The sequence below is a fragment of the Tinamus guttatus genome, unplaced genomic scaffold, assembly GCF_059628265.1.
Source record: "Tinamus guttatus ecotype Peru unplaced genomic scaffold, ASM5962826v1 Tinamus_guttatus_pri_ptg000197l, whole genome shotgun sequence".
Lineage (NCBI taxonomy): Eukaryota > Metazoa > Chordata > Aves > Tinamiformes > Tinamidae > Tinamus > Tinamus guttatus.
The window spans coordinates 2,861,485-2,885,924 of NW_028288731.1; the positions used below are offsets into that span (position 1 = coordinate 2,861,485).

General features: G+C 46.7%; 1 protein-coding gene across 11 annotated transcripts in view; it reads right to left on the bottom strand.

The window, feature by feature from the left end:
* MAP2 (microtubule associated protein 2) overlaps positions 1-24,440 on the bottom strand; it is a 131,667-nt gene that overhangs the window by 78,895 nt on the left and 28,332 nt on the right. For 10 of the 11 annotated variants that reach the window (XM_088523706.1, XM_088523711.1, XM_010222566.2 and 7 more), the window contains exons 2-3: positions 23,146-23,202; positions 2,888-2,947 (exon numbers count right to left, since the gene is read on the bottom strand). The gene's annotated coding sequence lies outside the window, so the exon portion shown is untranslated. Of the gene's footprint in view, positions 1-2,887; positions 2,948-23,145; positions 23,203-23,579; positions 23,859-24,440 lie in introns of those variants that run through there. The other variant, XM_088523707.1, reaches the window with a different exon arrangement.

The window sequence follows — 24,440 nt, forward strand, 5'->3', positions numbered from 1 at the left end:
TGCAGCAAGCCACCATCTCTGCTTGAACAATTTCACTTCTTGGCTATAAACAAGTTTTTAAAGAATCTACTAGTGAGTCAGCCTGCTAGGTAGGATTATTACTAACAGCGCCACCGTCATCACCATGATTTACTAGTGACAGGGGACATTCTCCTTCCTTCCCAGCACTTAACAAGCACGCCTAAGCCCTTTCAAAACATGGCAGATGCCTGATTGCAGTTGATAAATACAAGTGATTTGTATTTCTCGTGATCAAAACAGGTGTTTTCGGCTGAGAGCGGGTACAGATAACAGCCTGTAAGATGATCAGAAGAAAGGAGGGAAAGGCAGATTGATTATAAAACTTGCAGCAGTCCTCCCATCAAGGGAAGGAGGAGGAAGATTGATAATAAGGAATAAACACTAAGGAGGGAAAATCAAAGGCTAGTTTGGCACAAGAACACACTGGCCATTGATAAATTTGAGCTGGACATTAGGAAGAGGTTTCCAGCAAATAGTGAGATTACAGAACAGCCTACTGGTCAGCAGGAGGGAGACTATTTCTGAGAAGATTCATGAAAGAGGATTCAAAGCCACAGCCGGCTGAGAGAGCAGATGGAAGTGCCTCCTTATAACCTTATCTATGCTGAGAAGAGGACACACGATGACTGCATGGGAAAAGAGAAGGCCCCATGAATGCCACTGATTCATCCTTCTCTCTGTCCACTTTTAATCTTTACCCAGTGTCATTTTCCCCCTGCTTAATGCAAAAGGTGTCCATCAAATGAGGTACTGCTACAAAAATCACTGACAAAAAAACGAAGTGAGCAAAAGGAGAACAACTACTCTCCATTGGATGACTTCAGAAATCAAGATGAGATTTCATCACTACAGGAAATCTTTCAGGCTTCTATCAACAGCATTACTTTACCTGAAATCCCTTCTAATCTTTGCTCACCAACACCTTCCTGCACAGTGATAACTTACAAACAAAGAGAAGGGGAAATTCTAAGCCTGAAGTACAAGTCACTGTGCACTGCTCACTTTAAGTGCATTCAGATGTTTACAGGCACAGAACAGTGGCACATAGAATTGCTGAGGATACAGCAGGTTCGCCGTGGCCTCGTGCTGTGCAGAACAGCCACTACCAAGCACCCAACCACCAGTTTGTCTCCTCGCTGAGGGATACTGGATTCGCAGGAGCTGTTGGTGGCTCCTGCCCTGCTGCAGGTCAGGGTCCAGAAGGTTAAAGTCCCTTCCCAAATTACTGGGCTGTTTGTGCCACTCTTCCCAGGAATAACACGGAAAAGAGCAGTGCAAAAATTGAGTGTAACAATAAGAGACTCCCTAAAAGTGAGCGTGTGTGTGTGTGCGTGCACACAAAGGCACTCAGAGCCCAGATCTTACATTATTGAACTTTTTTCACTCACTAGCATCAGCAGGTTGCCCTACTTTAAAGCTGTGTTTGATGTTTCTTTTTTATTATTATTTATTTAAGTACCTTGGCAGCCTCAGAAGCCTGGCATTGATTTCTTATGGAGAACAGCAGAGCTCTACTCTAACCATAAAAGAGCAAGAAAAAAACATGAAAGATTTAAAGGGCTCCATAATTCTATATTCCTTTATTTGTAAACCAAATTCATGCTACATTTTTTAAATGCTAAATAATAAAACTCAAAAGCATGTCATATTCCAGGAAAATAAGCTCCAGAGTGACGGCCCATGGACAGATAAATACCTCCAATCAATCAGTCCTTATTAATTGCTCCAACTTTTTTTTTTTTTTTCTAAAGTACAACCTTGCAGAAGAAACAGGCTCTTAACTGGTATAATCCAGCACCTTTTAATTAATGACAACACAGTGGGGGGAGTAGTTTTCACCAGCTGAAGATCACATTTATTTTCACACCACTCCTCAGAGGGGCAGAGCCTGAACTATCTCCACCTTGCTGAGCCAACAGGAGATACCTGGAAGGCCACAGCCACTCCAAGATGCTGCCTGTCCTTCATTTTAATGCACCTCAAAGAGCTTTTGTAGGCACCTGAAGAGCTCACTAAACCTTCTGGTTTTGATTTTGAGTTATAAGCACGAGCACAAAACCTCACCCAGATTGAACAGCAGCATCTCACCCTGCCCTGCCCAGCCGCAGTTGTCACAGTGGAAACTTGGGCTTTTTGCCACCCTTCTCACTCCGCCCTACTGCATTTCTTCCTCGGGCTTCCTATGAGATATCTCAAACTAACTCCTCTCCCATATGCCCAAACTCATTTGGTAGCGCAAACAGGAACTATGCTTGCTTTTAAACTAAACTAAACTGAAATGAATACATTTGTATTGGGATATACCGGAAAAACAAAGGTATAGGCATAAGGTTCATAAGGTACAGGCAGCACAAGTTCCTTATGATGCTCATTTTCAGCCTTTTGAGTCTCTTGAAATTTTCCTCTTTCTTGAAGTGTATCTTCTTCTATCTAACCCAGTCACTCCAAACTCTGGACGCTGGGCAGGATTGCATTTGTCCTTCCTGTGCCAAACCATTCCTCTCTCTTCTCCAGCACAACTTGCTGCAGCGGCAGGGCACGACGAGCCCTGGTTGTGCGCGGCACCAAAACCACCTCTCCAATTCTGCCTTCATGAAAGACCATTTTACACCCCTGCTGCACACGGCTGGGTCTTGCTAAGCTAAAAGGAGGAAGACAACTGCTTGGATAACAGTACAACAGCTTCCCTCAGCAACCAAAGGCTTTTAAAGTAAAATAAAATGGAGGATTACTGAAGTGAGAACTAACCCCAGGAAAATAAGGTATCCCAAAAGCTAAGAGTTTTCTTCTTGTTCTTCTCTCAAAGTTTCCCCAGTCTGTGGAAGCAGCCTCCTTGTCAAACTACAGAACAAGTAAAAAGTCATACCTGGTTAGGCAGGCGATAGGATGTGGCGTCTGGTTGTTAAATGAGGAAAATTTTCTGTTCCTACAAAAAAAAGAGACACACACCCCATTAAGTCTCTATTCAGTGAGTTTAGCATAAACCCAACGCTGTAAGGGCTATAAAATGCAACATATGTCTAACAACACTTATGTCCACGCATTTTTCTCCCAGCTTTATTTCCCAAGGTTCCCTTGAGATGCCAGCCCGGCTCCTCTGTGTTATGCAGCTCGCTTTGGGACTGCCAAGGACCTGCCTCTTCCCTCGACCTGCCAGAGGGAAAGCAGCCGGTAACAACTTCATGACCCATCTCATGCAATAAGCAGTTACATTAAACAAGCTGCACCAGAAACTCCAGCCGGCATCGATTCTACCCACCCGCAGCATGAAGAGGAATGTTAAAATAAGCCAATCCCCCTTGCTCTGGCTCAGCAGAGAGATCGATGTCCTCCACAGCCGAGCTGAGCGCTCGGCGTCCTGGCAGCCTCCAGCTGTGTCACCAGTGCTAAATAACGCGGCGCAGCCGGGACCAGGGCAGGGGGACACAGGAGAGCTGCGCTCGGCAAGGACGTTAACCCGAGAATGGACTCACGTGAATTCCCCAGGACTAGATGCCATTTTTAAGCACAAGGAGGGAGAATTTGTCTTAGCGCTTTCACATTGTCCCCTTCAACCTCCATTGAACGCATGTCCTAAAACTTGTGCGCTGAAACGTCATCCACCTCCCTGCTAAAATTCTGCTGCAATCAAGGGGATAAATGGGAGCCAGCAGCAGAACACAAAAATACCAGACAATCAAAATACAACATGCCAGGAGTAGGAGGCAGTTTTGCTGCCCCAGCAATTTGCTGGGGAGAGGTTGTAATTGACATTTCCACCCCTTCCTGACTAGGAAGAAAATGAGATGTTTCACAGATTCTTCCCCCAGAAAACAGGAGAGACACCCGCCCCCACGGAGGAGCCAGCAGCTCCAAATTTAGGGCAGTTATCTCAAACACGAGAAGTTAACCTCTAAGTGCCTGGGCAGCAGCTGCCACCACAGCATGAATGGGGCTGCTTCTTCCTATGGGCATCTCCCAACGGCGAGGTGGCAAAGGAAAGATGTCACTTTTTGGAAAGGAAAACCTTCACGGGGTCATGCCTGCTTATCCCAATGAATCCCACTGCCACCTAGCAAGTAAAATCAATAAAGATACCTGGGTTTTATTCCCAGCTCTGCCATTCACCTGTGGGCAGAACACGTCACCCACTACATGCTACTTAGCCTGCATACACGTGAGACATTGTAACTCCTTTTTGTAAAGCACTTTGAGATCTACCAAGAAAAACTGATAGAGGAAAACCCAATGAGCACATACAAACACACAGCAAAGGACTCAGGCAAACGGATCTGATCCATTAGCACCAAACTTTCCATGCAGTTTCTTTCTTGGCAGCCCACCCTGTGCCTTCTTTCCATTCCCTCCCCAACGCTCCATATCAGCAGGAGAAGCTTAAGCTAAAATGACAAACATTTTTCAGAGATGCGCTAAAAAAGAAAATCCACTGGTGTTTGAAGGGCAGAATTCACTATGCAGTTATTTCTAATCGAGTCCCAAAATGCTAGGAAATGAAGATCCAATGCATCTAAATTTCAGCCGGTGCGTGGAGAGGATGGAGGCGAAGGACTCGGGCTACAGCAGCACCGCAGCAGCCAGACTGCACTGAGGCGAAGCACCAGCTCTGTGCTTCGCCCGAAACTGCCTTGCTCATTTATTAAAGGCTTTAACGCTCCCAAAACAAGCAATGCTGATCTTGCCATCAGAAATGTATTTATTCTAAAAAGCTATTAAATTGCTTCTGTATTTAAAACAACTGGATTACTCTTAGCACTTTCTAATTCCCACCAGTTAAGTAGCACCATTTGTCTGGCAACTACAGAAATCCCCTTTCCACTAGAGTAATCCACATCAAATTCTTAAGGTTTTTTCAAAAAGAGTCCAAAAAGCTAAAACTTTTGAGTGAGTTTCCTCACGGGGGAAATACCGTGGGATTGCCACTGCTGGTGTAAGCAGCTCATTTTCCAGAAAGCGAAGGAGACGGAGCCAGGCTGGGCTGTGACCACGAGGCCGAGCTGGGGAGGATCCCGAGCGCCCTGGGCTTCCCAGCAAGGCGGGCGAGCGGAGCCTGAAGCGCGCGGCCGACAGGAGACACCGCTCGGTCCCGTCTGGAAATCGGGGTCAGCTGTGTCAGCACGGTTCCCTTTGGAGGAGATGATTTCCTTGTCCTCTTGGCAGAAGCAACCCGGCTACATTTGCAGCTGCCGAGAAGAAGGGAATGAAGAGGCAATGGAGGAGGACGAGGGAGGGCAAGGGGAAAACGAGCACATGGGCATTTTCACAGCTTCACTACAGCAGCCCAGCTAGCACCCCAAGGCGGGTTGTGTTTCACAAACCTCCAAGGCAAAGACATTTGCTGCATTTGATGAAGATATATGGTGTCTGGGTTTTACTAATGGTGTCTAATAGTATATCCGATTTAATAACGAACGGGGAAGAAGTTGTTCTGCTGACAGTTATTGCTGAGGCGTCTGAAGCGTTTCGCCGAATTCACCAGCGCAGACCTGTCATTAACGTTCCTTTGCTTTTAACTACAACTTCCTTTGTAGTTGGCTCAGCGAGGATAGGTCTGGGGGCTGTTTTCCTGATCTTGTCAAGATTAATTTTTATGCAGGCTGCTTGAAAGATGTGCCACCTGCTATTTTATATCTATAATTTATTGTATAGTGAGTTCCTATAAATTCTTACGATGGCTTAAGAGACTTGTAAAATGAACAACTGGCCTATTTTTTCTCGGTTGCTCCGCAAAGCAGGAAGGCGTCGGGTCACTCTGCATTGCCCATGCTGCTCTGCCTTGGCCACAGATGCCCCTTTGGTTTCCACTCTGGCTAACTCGCTTAACGGATGAATTCAGCCTCCCAGAGGGCACCTAAGACTCGCTGCTAATGGTGAGAGGCTGGCACTGCACCACTGTTTTTGCCATTTGCTGTGAGAAGTCTTGGCTATTTCAGACACCGTCACGCTGTTGCGTGGACACGTTTCCACCTTCCCAGGCTGGAGAGGAAGGGCTCGCTAGAGACTGCTTTTCAGCTAAGGGCTGTTTCCTACAAATAGTCAAATCTGACAGAAGCATTAGCAATCCAAAACCGAGGAATCTCCAGCCTGACACAGGCGCGCTGGCCTCACCTCAACATCATGCACAGAACCCCCGCGTTTCCCTGCTTCAGCGTAGCACTGCTAGGCACCTTGCCAAACACGGGTAACACTAGGCTGGTAAGAAATAATCATGACTCTTTCCTTTTAATTTTTTGTAAATGAACAGCATAAAGAACAACCTACTTCAGAATAGATCCACTATTACTTGTGTTAAACACCACTTTTAACCCATCCGTGGACTAAGAGCACATAAGGCATAGTCCTCACTAAGCTTCATGGCTGCAAAACCAAAATCGGTCCTGCAAGGAGTATGATCCTAAGCAGGCTCTTGGGAAGGCACATGGAGCTGGGATGCAGGCGACTGAGCAGGGCTTCCTGCTGATACGACACACAGAAAATCATCCACTGCCTTTTAGGTATGAACCAAAATACGAATTTCAGGAGGCAGAAAGGGGGTCTTTCTGTGGCTCAGAAATGAGGAAGGACATCAAAGAAGAGGTTAGAAAGCAAGAAATACTGCACTGACTTGGCTCCTTCCTCTCATTTCAGAATCTTTTCCAAATAAACCAGTGTTCATCCTGCAGAGATTGCTATGATCTACTACAGAAACAGAAAATATTCTCCATATATCCTATAAGCAAGTCAACCATATTTCAGACATGTAAGGGATATGCAGAGTGAGGCACAGTAAAAATGTCACTTTTTAGGTTTGGGTTGAATTTACTTTTCTTGTCAGTGGGATATTATACACTTTAAAGGTATCAGTTAAACTTTAGAAGATGATTCGGCTAAAAAAGTAATAAACCTTCATTTGGAAGGTTTGTAGACTGAGAGACCCCCTGTGGATCACAGCGTGAGTTACTGCCTGAGACAGGGTGAAAACCAAGGTCACTCGGCTCCCGCTTCTGTGCTCTAGCAGGAAGCTTGAACGCACAATCCGAGCACTGCGGCTGCTGCAGCGCGGGGTGTAATTCCAGCCTCCCGCAGGAGCCAGGCGCAGCCGCTTCCCGACGTGCATGTTAACACAAACTGCATCACGCCGGGAGAAGCGGACGCGCTTCAAAGCGCAGCGCCTCTGTGGGGAGGTCCGAGCCAGCCCCGCGCCTCAGCCTGTCCCGAGGCTGCTGTTACCACCTGGCTGCCCGTTATCCCTTAATCCAACAAGTTACCTTTTCCAAACGGAGACCAGGCTGGGCAGTTCGTGCAGCTCCCACAGTAACCACATCTAAACTGAGGCTTTGCACTGGGATTCATGCATGTGAGATAAGAGGGCCCAAAGCACCAGCTTGCAGCACCTCAGCCTGTGGTGGGCACATGGGCAGGGCACATGGGCATGAGCTACGATGCATCCCGAGGGGTGCCGGGCTCCCTCTGGGAAGGAACCGCGCTGCCTTTTTGTATGTGCATCAGCTGTCCCCCTTCACACACACCCCAGCAGTATCTGCACCTCTCATGCACTGCAGAGCAACTGCAGAGCAAAAGGTCCCAGAGGCTTTAAACCCTTTATCTTCTAAATCACCTCTAAACTGCTTATCTCCATTAGCAATCTGGAGCAGCCAAGTCATCTGTCACAGGGTGAAGGGGAGCTAGGTAATGCCAAGTCTTTTGGGTAGCTGAGGAGGGCAAGCTTTGTGCTTTCTTTGCCATGGATTTTGAGTACCCAACTTCACTACCTCTAGTGCTGCCTGAAGGTCTTGACCCTCTGGGCTTGGAGAGATCTCCACTGCCAACCCCCCCATATGAAGCGTTCAGGCGGCCTGTGACAGCCACCGTGAACTGTTACCACCCCATCACTTGCACACGCCGGTGCAGTTTTCCCCTCTTCCCCTGATTTTCCTTCAATCTGCCCTTCTCTTCGCTAAACCCTCATGGCCATAAGCAGCAAACAGACCCGACAGGCACCTGCCACCCGGGCCTTAGCAAGAAAAGGCAGTTCGGGGAGGACTGCACATTCCCAGAAGATCCAGGGATGCCTAAGGGCTACGGATCCCGTACAAGCCACAGTCACGCTAGTCACAGAGCTCAAACCGCTACACTTGGGGGTCTGTCGTCCTCCAACACAAACCGCACCAACGTCTGGGGCCCGACTCTCAGCAGGTTCCTCGGACTTCTCCGCTCCCTCTTCATTTCCAGCCTGCCTGGGACACGGCACTTGCCGCTTCCGAAGTCTCGGAATCGGAAGCTCACTGAAACGATCCTTTCCCATGAACATTTTTTCCATTTAAACCCCCTTCCAGTTAGCCCTACTTCCGAGCTTCAATCTCAGCTCCAAATCTAAATCTGTGAAATCAGTTCTTCACTACCCTCACTCGCGACAAGGCAGAGAGAAGTGACCTGCTCTCATTTGTGAGAGAGTTTGCAGTATGGATTCTCTCATGTAATGTATATATTCCAGCCAGTTGTTTATTTGAAAATCATGTAGTTCCTGTGAAACCAAATGTTCTGTATTTAATAGCTTAAGCATAAGTCATAAAAGTCAAACTCAGCAGACTATATGTTATTAAGAAATAAGGTTCCAGATGGCTAGCCAGGGTCAAGCTGAGGCCAGTCTACTCATAAAGAATACATGCCTGTGTGTCCTTATTAAAGTTTACAGATTTTGTAAGAACAGGAGTGTTTTCCTTTCACAGCATTCATTTCAGATAACTTTATTTAGATTAACCAAAAAAATACATCTTTCACAAAGTTTAAGATAACTAGAAACTGCTGGAAGCAGGAGACCACTATCTCATGAGAGATGTCTTATAAGATGTTGCACCAAGGTGTTCACTGAATGCAAAGGAAAAAGAAAAAAAAAAAAAGCCAAGAATTGAGAGAATTTTACAAGGGCAAATGCCCTGAACATACTGCATGCACGTCCTCCTCTCTGCTTGCAAGCGCCATGCCCAGCTCTGAAGCGGGCTCCGTTGTTATACTTTAATTGGCTTGTGATTAAGCAAACAGGCAGCACTGAGGAGATGAGGAACCACGGTCCTGTGGAGTACCAGTGTCACACGTCCCATTTCCTCGCTCAGAAAACTGTACAGCACATCTGAAAATGCTAAGCAAGTGGCAACGCAACAAGAAAACCAAGGCAAACAGAGATTTCTAACCCCTTGAAACTCAATCCCTGTAAAGAAAATTATTATTCTCTCTCAGCACCACATGCTCCCAACTGTGCTGAAAGGCATTAAAATAACAATGCTTTTTACTAAGCTGAGCAATCACGGGCAGTGATTTGTGGGCTGGAAGCTGCACTTCGCCCGCTCGAGTCCCCCCAAGTGCCGGGCCGCGCGGTTTGCCCACAGCGCCCACAGCGCTTTCCCAACAAAAACCAACCCTGGCCGCTGCACTTGCACGTACACAGACAAGCCAAATGCAGCATTATGGACGTTACAGCTCATGCCAAACCTATTAAACCTAAACTGCCATTTGAACAATCTTAAAAACAAGATTTCAGTACTTGATTTGTCCAGTGAATTTCCCTCTTCTTTAGAGCTAGCATGTACATCTTGGAACAACTTACAAATAGGAACTCCTTACTCAGAAGTGCGTAACAGCCTCCTGCGAAACACGGTGCTGCAGTACGTAAGTACCTGAACAGAGAAACTGAAATTAAAAATCAAACCCACAGGTTACCTTGACCACAGTGGCTGTAGCCTTCTCTAACAGAGCACTTTAGATACTTCAGCACAACTTATGCCACATGTCTAAACAAATCACATGTAAAGTGTAGTCTTCAGAGTATTCAGTTACTCAGACTAGCAGTCCTGCCCACCTGGCAGATATTTTCTTTTAAAATCCTCATCAACTTTCAATTCATTTTCATTTGAAAATGGATCCTCGGACCTGGACTCAGCATTATGGAATCATAGAAAATACATTTTCAGTTTGAATGCACTCACGTAGAACAGTGATAATCACAGCAAAGAGAGCGTCCATTTCTGCATCGACACATTCAGTAACAAAATTTATACCTTTTGGGCAGATTATTATTAAAAAAAATAACCCCAGGGCTCCAAACCCACATCTGTAAGTGGAAAGGGCCATTACATCTCAGGACAGGAGGAACAAACTGCACGTGGCCAAAGCTGATGCCACCAGCCAAGGCTGGATTTTGCCTCCGGAAGAACCTTCTAGGCGGGCACAAGGCAGCAGCTGCAGCTGGTTCTTGCAGCTCTGCACATCCTGGGCTCAGGATGAATCCCGCATTGCTTTAGCGATCAGACCTGCAGTGGAATTAAATAGCTCAGGCTTTTGTAACAGTCTTACTGCGGAGGAGTAAGAGACCAAAATGATGAGAAAAAACGTTTTCTCTTAGATCACTGGTTCCTTGGGCAGACTGCCATGATACGACTGTACGTAACCCCAGGTTCCTCACTTCAATCAGAACAAGCACCAGTGATCTTGCACGATCCTATTTATTTCTAGTATACCCCCAAGTGCTCAATATATCCTTCACACATGCAGCCTTTGCCTGAGTGGGACCCATGGCACTGGGCAGAGCACAGGCTGAGAAAAGGGCAGTGCTGGAGGGCTTATAACACACTAGACAAAGCGAGGAGAGAAAAGGAAAACCAAATTCTCGCCATGTTTTTGTAGTTAAAATGCAGGGGTTCTTTATCATAAATACCCAAACGGTACAAATAACATGATGGGAAACTTATCTGTTTTTAGTCTTTATGGCTTGCCTTCTCCTTCTCAGCTGCTGGCCTCCCTCCTGATTTTTGAGGGTGATCTGTGGATTCATTTTCAAGGAAAACACTTCTAAAGAATTGTGTAGTTGTCTGCCCACTTTTTATTTGAAAGACTGTGAATTGAGGCCAAGGAAGATAAAATATCTTGCCTGAAATCACACATGAGCTCTATAGCATTGAAGGAAATGCATGCAGATTTTCTAAATTTCCATTCAAGCTCTAATGACAGAGCTACCATTCCTGCTTAGCTAAGGACTGCAGCTTCTCTGTATACAGTAAACAAATCATCTGGCCACAGGCCTGAAGTTTATACTAAGCTCCTTTAAAAGCACTGCTCATCATTCAAAGGAAAACGTGTGACCTTCTGTGACATCTCTCTGGAAGGAGCTTTCATGTTGGCTGCTTTGAGATGATTAGAAGACACGGCCTTTTGAAGGCAAGCTGAGGAATCTCAGTGCTCAGCTGCTTCTTATTCTCAGGCATTAAGAAGGGATTTCTCTGAGTTTTGCTTGAATTGAAATGAGCAGAGGTGCAGTTGGGAGCTTTCTTTGGTCTTCCCATCCTCTTGCTGATGAAAGTCTCTCTCGTTTCTTTCCTGGTGCTGAAGAGCAGCCTTCCCTCGCACACGGATCAAGAAGAGTTGCCTGGAGCCCATGGGAGGCAAGAGCCAAAGCAGAGGTGCCAGCATCCAGCTGCACCCAGCTAGCAGGAGGCCACCCCTTGGGCCCTCTGTCCCTCTGAGCATGGAGCAGGGCATTTGCTGTGAACACTGGCTTCACCCGAAGCTACTTTAGGCAAATGTTAGTAGTAAAAGCCATGTTGCACCAGAAGAACAGTCGGTATTTCTGGAAACTATACCGCATCTGAACGGAGTCCCCTTAAGGTTATTCAGTCTTCATTAAGCTTTCACCCCTTTGAGTCTGTTGCATGCTCATGTTCTGTGCCAAACTTCTAGTGGCCTCTTAGTACTAAGCTGTCCCACTTCCCAGAAAACATGTGCCATGTGAAGAAGTTCACCCCAAATTACTCGAAAGAATCACAACTGTTTCCAAAAGGAATTGCCCCCTGGCTGCACATGATTCCTAAAGCTGTAGGTTGCCCTCACAATCCATAGTCAAATGTGGCCAAAATCCCAGAGAGTCGGAGCACTGTGGATGAGCACTGGGCCACATCCCAGCCTACTCGACCCTGAAAATAAATAGTTGATTTTCCTTATTAGCAGCTCCATCCTCCTGCTGTCACACAACCCCTACTCAAGGCCTGGACAGCTAGGTGAAACCAACCCCTTTCCATATGAGCAATTATTGGATACAACCTTAATTTTGGTATATACTCATATCGCAGTGGCTCGGTCTGAAATGTCAGGCATGGTATTTTAATTCAGACAGGTTATGTATTCATATTATCACAAGTAACAAATGATCCATACCATTACCAGCAATGAACTGAACTTGGGGAGAGGTTTTAGTGATCAGTGCAAGCACCACTCCGAGGTAACAGAAACAACGCAGGGCTGAGGTGAAGAGCCAGCACGTATGTGGTATGAAAATAACTGTTTAAAACAAGAAAATACGAGGAACTAACTACTAGCTACTAACACAGAAGAGCTTCCCATACTCGTGTGTGCTTTCAGTATTTCCAAGGTAACATTACCAACCACCTTCCAGGTTTTGTTGATACTGAGGAAGTAAGGTATCTTTAGACACTGATGAACAGGTTTGTTGACATCATGAAATGCTCAAGAATTCATGATTATGCAGAAACTGTGACTGAAGCACTTATGTAGGAGGTATGGGCTTCATGATAACACCAACAGCTTTCCTTTACATTTACCATGACAGAGCAAACAGTTTCACTAACACTACTCCATGTGACTCTCATAATGCTAAAAAACGAATGTTTGCTCATATGCCTTGAGACTGGGAGACAGGATTCACTCTTCTTGGAAAAACTGCATGTTGAGAGTTACTTGTTTCAATCAAGAAACAAATCAACCACCCTAACACCTTGCCACCAACAGAAAAAGCTTTGCAAAAGAAACTCTGGCACCTCAGCAGTGGCAGAAAGATGCAATGCTCCATACACTTATCAGGGTGCTTGCAGCTATCCTGCTCTGTACCATGGTAGGTACCATCCTCATGGTACCCTCTGTACCATGGTAGGTACCACCTCATCCTGTCACATCAATCAAGGAAAGAGCTTCTTGATTATGACTGAGCCTAAAGGATCCCTCACTAGCAGATACTTCCAGGACATTAATTTTAACTGCTGGTTTTTAATAGATCCACCTGATGGAAAATAATTACCAGAAGTGAGATAGAGAGTTAAATGGGAAACACTCATCACCTGGGATGAGCTAGCGGAGCTCACATGGGAGCGAGTTGGGGGACACGAGCCCTGGTCTCCCCCACGAGTACCCAGCTCCTGCTCTTAGCCACGTGCTCGCAGTCTTCCACGTGCCCAGCTTTAGCGCTCGCAGCACCTGAGATGGTGCCCTCGTGGCGACCAGTCATTTCTAGCACCCTTGTGATCCTGAAATGTATACAAGAAAGCTAAAAGATACCTCAAAAGTCTGTGCTACTTTCCGGCTGTTAATGAGCCCCATTCTGGATTAAACGCACATCCTTGGGGGGTTTATCATGAGCATATGGATTATGCTACTGCGATTTCCCTAGATGGAAAAAGTAAATAACACACAGAAAAGAACCACGCTGTAGGAAACAGTGCCCTAATTTTCATGGCATATGTTTTAATATACTGTTTGTAACCAGTCAATAAAAACCACACAAAGCTGTTTGGATATGGAAATGAAAGGGTTTCAATGTGAGTTCAGTTTCTAAGGTTGTGCCCACACAGCCGTGTGTGTTGTTATTAAACCATACAGAAGAAATACAAATTATTTTAAACAGGCTTTTTTGTATTTCCCCACCACTACCGATACCTTTAAACATTCAACTAAGTCCATCACAATTACTGCCTACATATTCATTATGCCTATGTAGATATGCAAATTTAAAAATCTTCATTTGTACAAACACGGCATCTGCAAAACACCACCTGCAAAACGTGCACGTGGTTTAGAGCTCTTGAGAAACAAGGGGTTTATTATAAAAGTACCTGTAACAGTCACACACATTTTACAAAAAATGGCAATTTGGGAACTAAAGCAAGCCAGATCTCTAGCAGCTCAGCACGAGCGAGTACCTGAAAGGCAAATTTCCACAGTTAATACTTAACAATAAATTGCCCCATGCTGCCAACATCACTAATGCCACTTTTCAGCATAATGGCAGCCTCTGGCAAGAGGCTGCGGTGACAGTTTCAATGAACTTTCCTCATCTTCATCTCCCAGGTGACCCAACAGAACCCACGTGTTTTCCGCGTCTCCTCCCCGACGGGTGACGCGGTCGGTACGGCCGGGGGCTCACGCAGCCTCAGCCCCGTTGCGCACACTGCGACTTGCACAACTTGTCCTAAGCCCCGGGGCACTCTCCTCTCAGCAGGGACAGTGTCCTCACAGAGCTACCGCTGCCATGTACCGACCTCACCAAAACAGGCTCCTGCCAGCAATATTAGCCCTGCACCAGTTACTGACTAATGCTGCCCTTTACGTGGCCAATCCAAAAGCCACCAAAGGCAACACAAAACTTGACATTGGACTCAGTAGGCTTTCGATCAGGTCCCACTGTCATCATCAAACACCTTGGACAAGACACACAACCAGAAAGAGGGCAGAGCCTGTGTTCCTCTGAAGTAGTCAAAAGTAGTCATAAAATTAAAAAACAAATCTGCTATTACAGGATTGTCTACAACCTAAGATATTATTTCAGAATCTATTACAAGTTGAAGAGCAATACACCTTTCAGCCCAATGCCAGGTTTTACACAGTGATTTTTAGGAAGTTAAAATATTCTTTCCTGGTGTTTTAGTTGCCACTACACAAACAAAAATGGCGAACGCTTTTGCAAGCCCTTGCTAACAGTGCCTTTCCATGCTACAGACTGCGGGGTTTTATTTGCTACAAAAGCAAAGTGCTGGCACTTATTTCTCTGCACTTATTCTATCAACAGCACTTTCACACCGCGGCGCCTTCAAGCTGTGAACCCCCGGGAGGTTTGCAATCCAGTCACAAAATCCAGCTTCAGTCTTACGAAGTGACTGACCTAGTCACCCTACTTTCCCGACAATGTAGGGCACATACAGGCTTTGATAATTATATAAATACCTTTAGTTTAGGTATCTACCTCCTAGCATCCAGAGACATAGAGGTTTGGGGATTTTCCACCCATTTTCTAGGCAAGAAAGCCTAGTAACAGAGGCAGGTGGAAGGGCAGGAATGAAACAACTTCATCCAAATAACACTGCGCTATCTAGGATGAGAACTACCTTCTTGAAACCAACCTGGCAAACCAGCACCTAGAAACATCTTTGGATTAAGCACTGAAGAGCTGCCCCATCACACAAGCTACTGCAAGTCTGTGAGTTGCTCCTTCATCCTCCTTGTCCTCCTCCCCTCTCCCAGAAACTGCAGTTGGTACAAAGAAAGCAGAATGAATCCCTGCGGCCCCCGAGGGATCACCAGCAGCAGGACTGGAGTCCAAAGGGACCAAACCCGATCTGCAACAGTGGCAGGCTGCAAAGGCAAAGCAGCCCAAGGAGCAGCCAGCAAACACCCATCCCCTCCTGGGACAAAAACACACAGGGCCACCCAGGGCAGTGACAGCAGCCACCAGGCACAGCCCCCCTGCCAGCTCCCAGTCAGGTCATGCTGCTCTGAGCTTGGGCTTCCTGTGGCAGTATCCAACACTTCCCACAAGAACCCTTCCTGCAAATGCATGACTTGTTTCTTTTTTCTTTTTAACTTCCCACCTGAAGGCATTTCTTTTAGCTAACCCCTTATTTCTCCCTGAGGGAATCCATGATGCTCCGTTTCTTTGAACTCACAACCAGGAAAAATGCATTTAATATGCAAGAACACATTTCCATACGTCCAGTCGTGTTCTGCCTCAGTGTCCCCAGACAGCAGCTTCACTCTTTAAATCCCTGGGCCTACCCACCCCTCATTACTCCCACTTGCTCCCCAGAGGACGGGCTGCTGCCTAGCTCTGCTCGATGGAGCCCGCAGCAGCACCGCGCGCCTCCCCTGCCCGTGACCTACGAGAGCGATGCAGGTGCTGCGCGGTGCAGGAAGGAGAAAAACCCATCGTGTGCAAAGATCGAGGGGCCCGTGACTGCAGCAGAGCAAAACCAAGGCCATGCTAATGGAAAGTTTCTACGGGAATTCAAACAGATCCATCTTTTCTGCTCCCTCTGCCCCGTTTCTAAGATACTGCTTCATGGTTCAGCTTTGCCTGCAGACACTGCCCCTCCAGCAGCTATGTCCCTGCAGGGAGCACGAGAAGGCTGGAGCTGTGACCAGGGGCCATGAGAAAGGACCTTGTGAATCCCACCATTCCACCTGCCCTTACACTGGCCCTTTACCCCCTGAACCCTCCAGCGGCCCAGGCTACTCCAACAGCCTCTGCTCCAAGATACCTGCAGACTGCATTTGTACAGTGCTTTTATCACCAGTGGCACTCCAAACTTTGTGCGTGTGTGTGTGTGTGTGTCAATTCAGATATCTATGGGACACCAGAAGTTGGCAGAAGCAACCCAGCACTGGAGAGATCAAAAATCAATTTTTTTTATTTTTTATTTTTAAACTCTTTTACGCCCCTGCCACTTCCAACTTCCCACCTCCAGTGCCAAAAGCAAGACGCCGGGAGGGCTGCCCTGCTTTGCACGCGGGAGCACTCGCCCCACCACAAACCTGCCCACAGCAAAACCCTGTTCAGCTTTGTGCCCCAAGTGAGCTAGATGTTGCTCAATCTTTAATTCTCAGACATGGGCTGACAAAGCAACAGCCTGTGTGAAGCACCCAAAAACAATCCAACACTTTCACCCAACGTCCTATGTGCAATCCCTCATCCTCTCAAAATCTTACATCGACTTCCAGGCCGTTTGCTAGATCATAAAACATATTTTGGCTTAAAGGCCTTCTGCAACTCTGTACAGCTGTCCCCTGTATAAAATAAAGTGTGATGCTGACCTGGGCTGATAAATGCTAAGCTCCCTGCTATCAAGTACATTTTTGAAGCACAAAGCTGCTCCCACCATAAGGGAGGGGAAATGCTCATGACCACAACTGCAGTGAGACCCTATTTTCTATTTAAAGAAGAAAAAGAAAGAAGTTAGCAACTCCTTTATCCCACAATGAATGGGGCGAGACCAGAAGCTTAAGGGCCCAGGTTTGAAGACAATAATAAAACCACCTCATTACTGCGTGAAAGAGGACAGATGGCCACACCACAACAGCCATCAGTGCATTTATAGAGAGACGTAGCCTTCCCACATCCAGCACGGCACAGCAGGTGCACCAGGCTGCAAGAACAGGCATAGCCTGGCAGTCACCCGTATCTGAACTGTCCCTACCACGTGTGCAAGGCCCCAAAACTCACTTTTTGTTGCATTCCCTCTTCTCCAAAGCTCCTTCTGGTTTGAGGTGCTGTTTCCTGGCTCTCCTGAAGCCTTCCCAAAGCAGCTCTTCCAGGGAGCAGGGCCATTCCCATAGAATAGGATCATCTACAGGCATGCAGGTTTTAGCTACTAATCTTTTTGTGGAGGGACTCTATGATGGAGGAGGAAAGAGCAAAACCCCGGGTCTAAGATCAATTCAGAGTAACAGGACAGGAACACTGAAATGATTTACCTGGATTTCACTATAAAGCCGTAGCTCAAAGCCACCCAGGCACTCGGTGCCAGAACAGCACCACACAGGGCTCTCTGATGTTCAACATCTCTGACCACGACATCCAAACAGGGGCGCAGGGAAGACATAGAGGCCCCGGAGATGGTGAGCAACTGCCCAACCAACGGTTTCCTCGCTTCCTGTCTCTGCTGTGCCTCTGGGATACAGCCACAAAGAAATTCTCTCTTTTTTTTTTTTTAATATAATTCAAATAAGTCCTCAGGGACTTATTTCAAGAAGTGATTCCTGGTTTGCAAATGGTTCGCAAGCTGCAGAGATACATTACTTAGATCACGGCCTCAGCTCCCATTGCCCGGGTTCAATAATTAACCAGCTGAAGCGCTCCCAAGCGCCTGGCGTGTTTGAACCGCACACAATTGCGCTCTGTGATTCTCACTTAACGCCCGTTAGAGCTACAGCTATAAAACTACTTCTAGGTAATACCCTGACAAAATACGCGCATCTTAAATTTACTTTTCCTAATTACTTCCACAAGTATTCACCAGGACATTTTGACTAATGGACACCAAATGCTCCAAGGAGCACTTCTATATTTTGCAGGCAGTCTTCCTGCCGTAAGCAGTTCTGCCGGTTTCTGGGCTCTTATTAATTACACCTCACCACTGATAATAATAGCAGCAGTCCCCGTTACTGTGATCACTCAGGCCCTGGGTTGCGCCGCGGACGTGTTTCGTGGCACCGCTCCGAAGCGGGGGCAGCCCAAGCGCGGCCGCCTCGGCCTGGGAGCGGGACCTCCCCTCCCTGCCCTCACAAGTTACCAGTACAGGTCGCAGCCATCTTGAATCACCACAGATTTGGGTTTTACCGGTCGCAGCCATCTTGAATCACCACAGATTTGGCTTTTACAGATAGCAGCCATCTTGAATCACCACAGATTTGGGTTTTACTGCATTGAGTCAATATGGAGGCCTCGACGGCCGAACAAAACGCTGAAGCAGCACAAGTGCCTTAAGCGGCTCTGGGGAGCGCTGCCAACCGATGTAAATCTGCCCTCAAAGCGACACCAGCTCAACGGCTGGAATTCGGGGGAATGTGCAAATCCTAAAGCAGGTACTTCTGCTCTAAATTATTACATATTACCGGGTCTGTTCCTACCGTGCTCATTCCTCTTCATGCTCACAGAGGATGTAAGACAGAGTGGCCTGTGTGTCGCTCCATGCTGCAGGACATGGGCACCGCCATGAGCACTCGCTGCTCCTCTCGGTTACACTCTTGACATCCAGGCAACTGCCTGACACCGAGGGTTATATTGCTGCTTAAATATACAGCTCTGTGCTCTCTCTTCCACTGCTCTCTATTCCTGTCTTTAGCGCTCATGAATCTCTTGATGATGGAAATGCTAAGGAAAGACACTTTCTTAAGGAACGCTCATTTTCTTTTAGCACATTTGCATTTTTAAGAGCAAGAATATACATTAAAAATAATAATAAAAAAAGAACACAATTCACTAACAGCACCCCCTGAAAAAAGTACCTTATCACCCACACCATAACAGCTTAGGGCACAGATGTAAATAGCTGCCACGATTGAGCACTGACGGTCACCCAATGCATTAGTCGCCCACGATTTCTCGCAAGCTCCGTGACAGCAGCAGTGCGGAGCCATCAGGAGGCCTCACGGGCAGTGAGGTCCTCGCACGCAGCCTGCGGGGCTCTCCCGGCACAGCCGGGCCCCCATTGGGGGCCGGCCAGGTTTTCAATACATGGGACAGGTCAACGGATTGCCATCCGTTCCCCCTCACATTAAAAGTAATCTTCAAGCATGCAAGAACACAGCTGTAGGCAGCAAGGACATTCACAGCAAGACAAAGTTAATGGGGGGAAAGGGAGCATTAAGTTTATATATTACTAAATACATACTAACCTTTTTATCATTACTATGCCTACACTAACACCAGAGTCACCACAAAGCAAAAACCACTGCACTTAGTACCATGACTAAACTTCATATGTGTCATTCAACTAAGGCCTCAATAATTTACCACATTGACGAAATATCCCTACTGAGGAATATACTGCATTCCTGCTGAAACAACACTGGCAGCATAGCAACTGTAGGCCTGCTGCTTTGCTGCCTCTAATTCTTGATATTTAAATATAGCTTGACAAAGAGTGAAGGACAGACAGACATTTTCTTCCTAGCGATGGGAAACAAAGCAGAATGGAGTTTCCCTCTCTCCCAAAGCAGGGAAATGCTAGCATGAGCTCACCACTTCTTTGCTGTTTCTGATCTTCCGCTGGCCTGGGCCAAAGAGCTGCCCTGAGACCGGAGCAGCATGAGCCACTGCCCAGCACAGAGCGAGGGACCAGAGAAGACCCGGGCACTCTGCTGCACGGGTACTGGAAGATGCGGAAGGAGAGAAGAGGCATGAAAGATGGAATGAAACCCATAGGAACCCAACTCCCATTACTAAGGATGAAACCACTACCCAGTCACTCCACGGTTCCTCACAAGCCTCACACAGATTATGTTCTCCCCAGCCAGTAACTGTTTAATCCAATGGCCAATTTCAACCTGCTCAGCAAAGCAGCAGAGAACGTCTCATGAGTCCCATGTGGACATCTTGACGATATTGACCCTGCAAATGACCCCTCTTCAGGACCTCAGCTGAAACCTCATTTGCCACTGAAAAATCTGCCTGGGGAAGAACCTTTCTATGACTAAAACTGCAGGAAAATGTTCATTGAGAATCTGTCATCAAACACAGAAGACAGGCCAAGAATTGTGGGACAGATTCTGGATGCTGGGACTGAACGAGCTCCTACTGCCACCGTTGCCCAAAGAGCCCCAGGGCCGAGCTGACGCTCGGCTTCTTTTGAGGCCGTCAGCACATTTGGGCATGGGGTCATTTGTTTGAATGAAGAGGCTGCCAAACATCCCATCACTGTGGATGCGTGCCCTAAAGCCCACAAACTATAATCCAACACATCTCATTGCAGCTATGAGCTCTGGCTTCTGCTGCCTTTTGCTATCAGTGAACAAAAGATGTTTTTATTTTTGGTACTTCAAAAGAGCTTATTCTACCACTGCAGCCACAGGATTTAAAATCCTGTCAATCTAGGATAAATTTTTTTCTTACAGAGTAAGTGCCCCCTATCTCTGATTCAAGAAAATAGTATCACTTGGAATTATTTCCATTTTTGCCTGCATAACATCTCATTTTGTCTTTTGTAGCCAGAAAGCACCATATCTAACACGAACCTTAAAAACCCAGACCAAGGCAGAAGGTTAAGATGGCTGATAAGTTAGAGGTATAAGAAACCTACATGCAAGGTTCACATCAAAAAGCTGCGTCCCCTCTGCAAATCTGATTTATTAACTAAGGTTTGATACCATTTCTTGTTTGTTTTTAGGAGACTCCAGAGGTCTGACAAGATGCTGCGACAGGACGTAAGAAACAGAAAGGAGATGAAAAACATTAATCCAAGGAGACTGCATTACCAAACATTTTGACTCATTATCCACTAATACTGTGGACAACTGGGCAATTCTACTTGTCTGCAAGCAATGTCATCAGGGCTGTCCGCAAGAGCCGTCTCCCTGTTCTCCAGGACTGCAGCAAAGCCTTGGATGTGACATCCAGAGCGGCCAGCAGCGTTAGTCCTTGAGGGATGAGCTTAGCAAAACATTAATGAAATCAGAATGAGACTGCAGCCTGGCTTGCTGCCCTGGGATAATGGAAGTGAAATTAAAAGTAGAGGAAAGAAAAAGCACTTCTTGCTCTCAGCTAAAAAAGAGTGTTGAATGCATTTTTTCAAGAGTAAAGGCATTTTATACACCATTTACTTCATGCCTTTCTATCTTTACAAGTCTAGTGAAAATTGATACCAGGAGGAAATGGTATTAAATGCAGGTTATAAAAACTAACAATGAAAGGATTCTTTTGAAGAATTTTATGTAGCCAGGGAAATCCAGAAGCCAAGAAGCCTTCTGCCAAAGAGAGAATGTAAGGGCCTAGGGAACAGAAGGATGTGTAAAACAGGAAAATGAGGAATAGAATTACATGCAAGAAAAATAGGAGAGAAAATACTTGAAAAAACACAAATCATACTCCTGCTTTTCCCTGCAAAGGGCACCTCTCAATCAGCTTATCAATTTATTGCCATGAAACTGATGCTGCACCAAATTGCGGAGGCCCTAATTCTTGGCAATGCTGAAGTTCTTCTGACCCAAGGCTCCTGCTTGTCCAGGGAACCAGACCAGGCGCTTCAAGAGACTGCACGGAGACACCGGTATTCCTGGTTTATCTAGGCTATGAATAAAACAGGATCTGCCTTTCCTGAAGAATTCCTTACCATTTCTATTCTCCTTTTCAAAAGGCAACCTGAAACTCCACGCTAAAAACAATGTAAATGTTGACTGCTGCTCTATAAACGTGTTACCTTTCAGTCATCAGACTGAATCTATAAACGTGTTACCTTTCAGTCATCAGACTGAATCTATAAACGTGTTACCTTTCAGTCATCGGACCGAGCTATGCAGCATGGGCAGTGACACCTGGCACGTGACCACATCGGGTTTGGGAGGCACTGGCAGAGAACTGGCACCCAAGCAGTTAACAGGCGATGGATGTATCTTCACCTTCCTACCAAAACAGAAGATGATTGTCAATCCTGCCTAAATGTTGTGGTGGGGCTTTTTGTTTTGTTTTTGGCAGCCACCGCTGCCAATCAATGAGATTTGCCTTCCTTAATCACTTGGACACATCTGAAAGTCCAATCCAAAGAAAACTGCCTACAGAGTCTGATTCAGCTAGGTTTTATTCCACGTTTTCCCTTCATCTGCCTAAACCATATTCACTGCACCTATAGCCTCAAAGGGTTAAAGCAACCAAAGCCAGACAACATCGGGTAAAGAGGAAAATAAACCTCTCTTGGAACTAGCAATGTCATTTAGACAAACAGCCTTTTTGCTTCATGCTGACACACAGAAATAATTTCCGAAATGCCAGTGAGATGTCAAAAAAAAAAAAAAAAAAAATCTGATGGATGCTCTTGCAGCAGTGCCCTGCACTCCAAGGCAGGGAAGGGCTGTGCACAGAAATGCCAAGCCAAGACACCCACCGGCTTCTGGCAGCAGGGAACGGGTTAAAAGAAGTTTCCCTCCTCCGTGAAAGCAACACAGCCTGAGAGCAGCACTCTGCGCTCTGCTCCGCGCTGGGGTGCATCGTACCTGCCCTGCACAAGGCGGGCAGGCGAACCCTGCTCTTGCTAGCCCACAAAGAGCTCGCTGAGGCTAAAACAAAACCAATGTCTGATACAGATGGGGATGGTTTTGTACCCTCGGTCCGTTAAATCGAGATGTAGGTAGGTACTGAGGTTTGTGTTTCACCCTTGGCTGAAAGGGCTAATTATGTAGCTGCATCTTATGCATACATGGCAAAAATAACTTCACAGAGACTGTTTGAACACCTATACAAAGCTGCAGCACCACACAAACTGACAGGATGAAGAGCAATACCTATAATTAAAAACAAAAGCAACCCCCCCACACACCCTCTACCAGGATTTTCCAACTGCAATTCCACCTTCTCTAAAAGCACATTCAAATATAGAGGTGTCCTACCTGTGACCAAGCAGATTCCAGGCAGTGCGTCACGTCCAAGACTGTCTGCTGAAGAATCTGTTAATAGAAACAAAAGATGGGGAAGAAAAAAAAAAAGAAAATACTTTAATTTTTGATAAAAAATAGTTTTCAGCTATGAGAAAAGTTTATTTTCCTCACCTTATACAAAGGCATCGATGCATATGTGTAAATATACATATGTGAATATATGCATATATGAAGGCACGTGCACATATATTATGTATGCAGCACAAAAAATATATGTTTACATTATACAGAAATATATTACTAGTCCATTTTAATTCATCCAATGCACAGCCCTACAAAATTTAATCTACAGCAGCTCAAACCCCCAAAGCTAGAGCATTAAGGTGGTACTCCCTCAAACGTCCAGAAATCAAATAAAGCTGACATTTTTAAAAGAAAATCATTACCAGCTCACGCGCTGCCATAGCACAAAAGCCTATCCTTGGGGAAGCGCCGCGTCCTCATTGCGCCGGAGCGCCGCGCTCCGCGGGCGCGCTGCCGATCCCCAGGCAGCCGCAGCCGGCGAGCCACCGGCTCGGAGCCACCATGGGTATGGCAGGAAAACTGCAAATTAGAAGTCGTCCCCGCAGCGGTGAAAAGGAAAAGAGGGTGAGTGGGAGAGGAAGAGGGAGTTCACTGGCCACCGAATTTTCCAGAACGATGACAAACCAGCCAGCTCCGCCATCACCCACTTACAATAGGATGCTGCACCTCGCCGCTGCCGGCGGCTCCGCGAGGGGCTGCTGCTATCGAACGCCTGACAGGCATTTTAATTGCATCCAACCAGGAGCGTCCCCGGGAACGGGGCCTTTAATCCTATGAATATCATCAACGGGTTTCTTTTGTGCCGCTGCCAAGCGCGTGCGAGCACGCCCTGCGCTTGGCTGCCGCGCCGATCCCAATCCGAAACAGGTTTTCCGGACGGTACGCACCGAAAAGGAGGTCTCGAGGGGCTTAGCGCTTTCTGCATTACCCGTTAGGAGGGAGATTTGCTCTCTCCCTTTATTCTTCTACCTGCTGCTTCTGTTCTTGCTACGGATGTGGCTCACCGGAGCCTTGTGCTTACTCATTCACACCAGTGAAAAGCACAGGGCAAACTGGGAAGCACTGCGGGATTTTAGGGACGAGCAGGGACTGCAGCCACGGTGCTCCCTGCACAGCTCAGTCACCTGTTGCCTTTGGAGGCCCCGTTCTGCCACTGCCGGGCAATCCTGGCCCCCCTTGCTTCAGAACAAGGCATACGGGAACAGGACGAGGGGCTTGGGAAT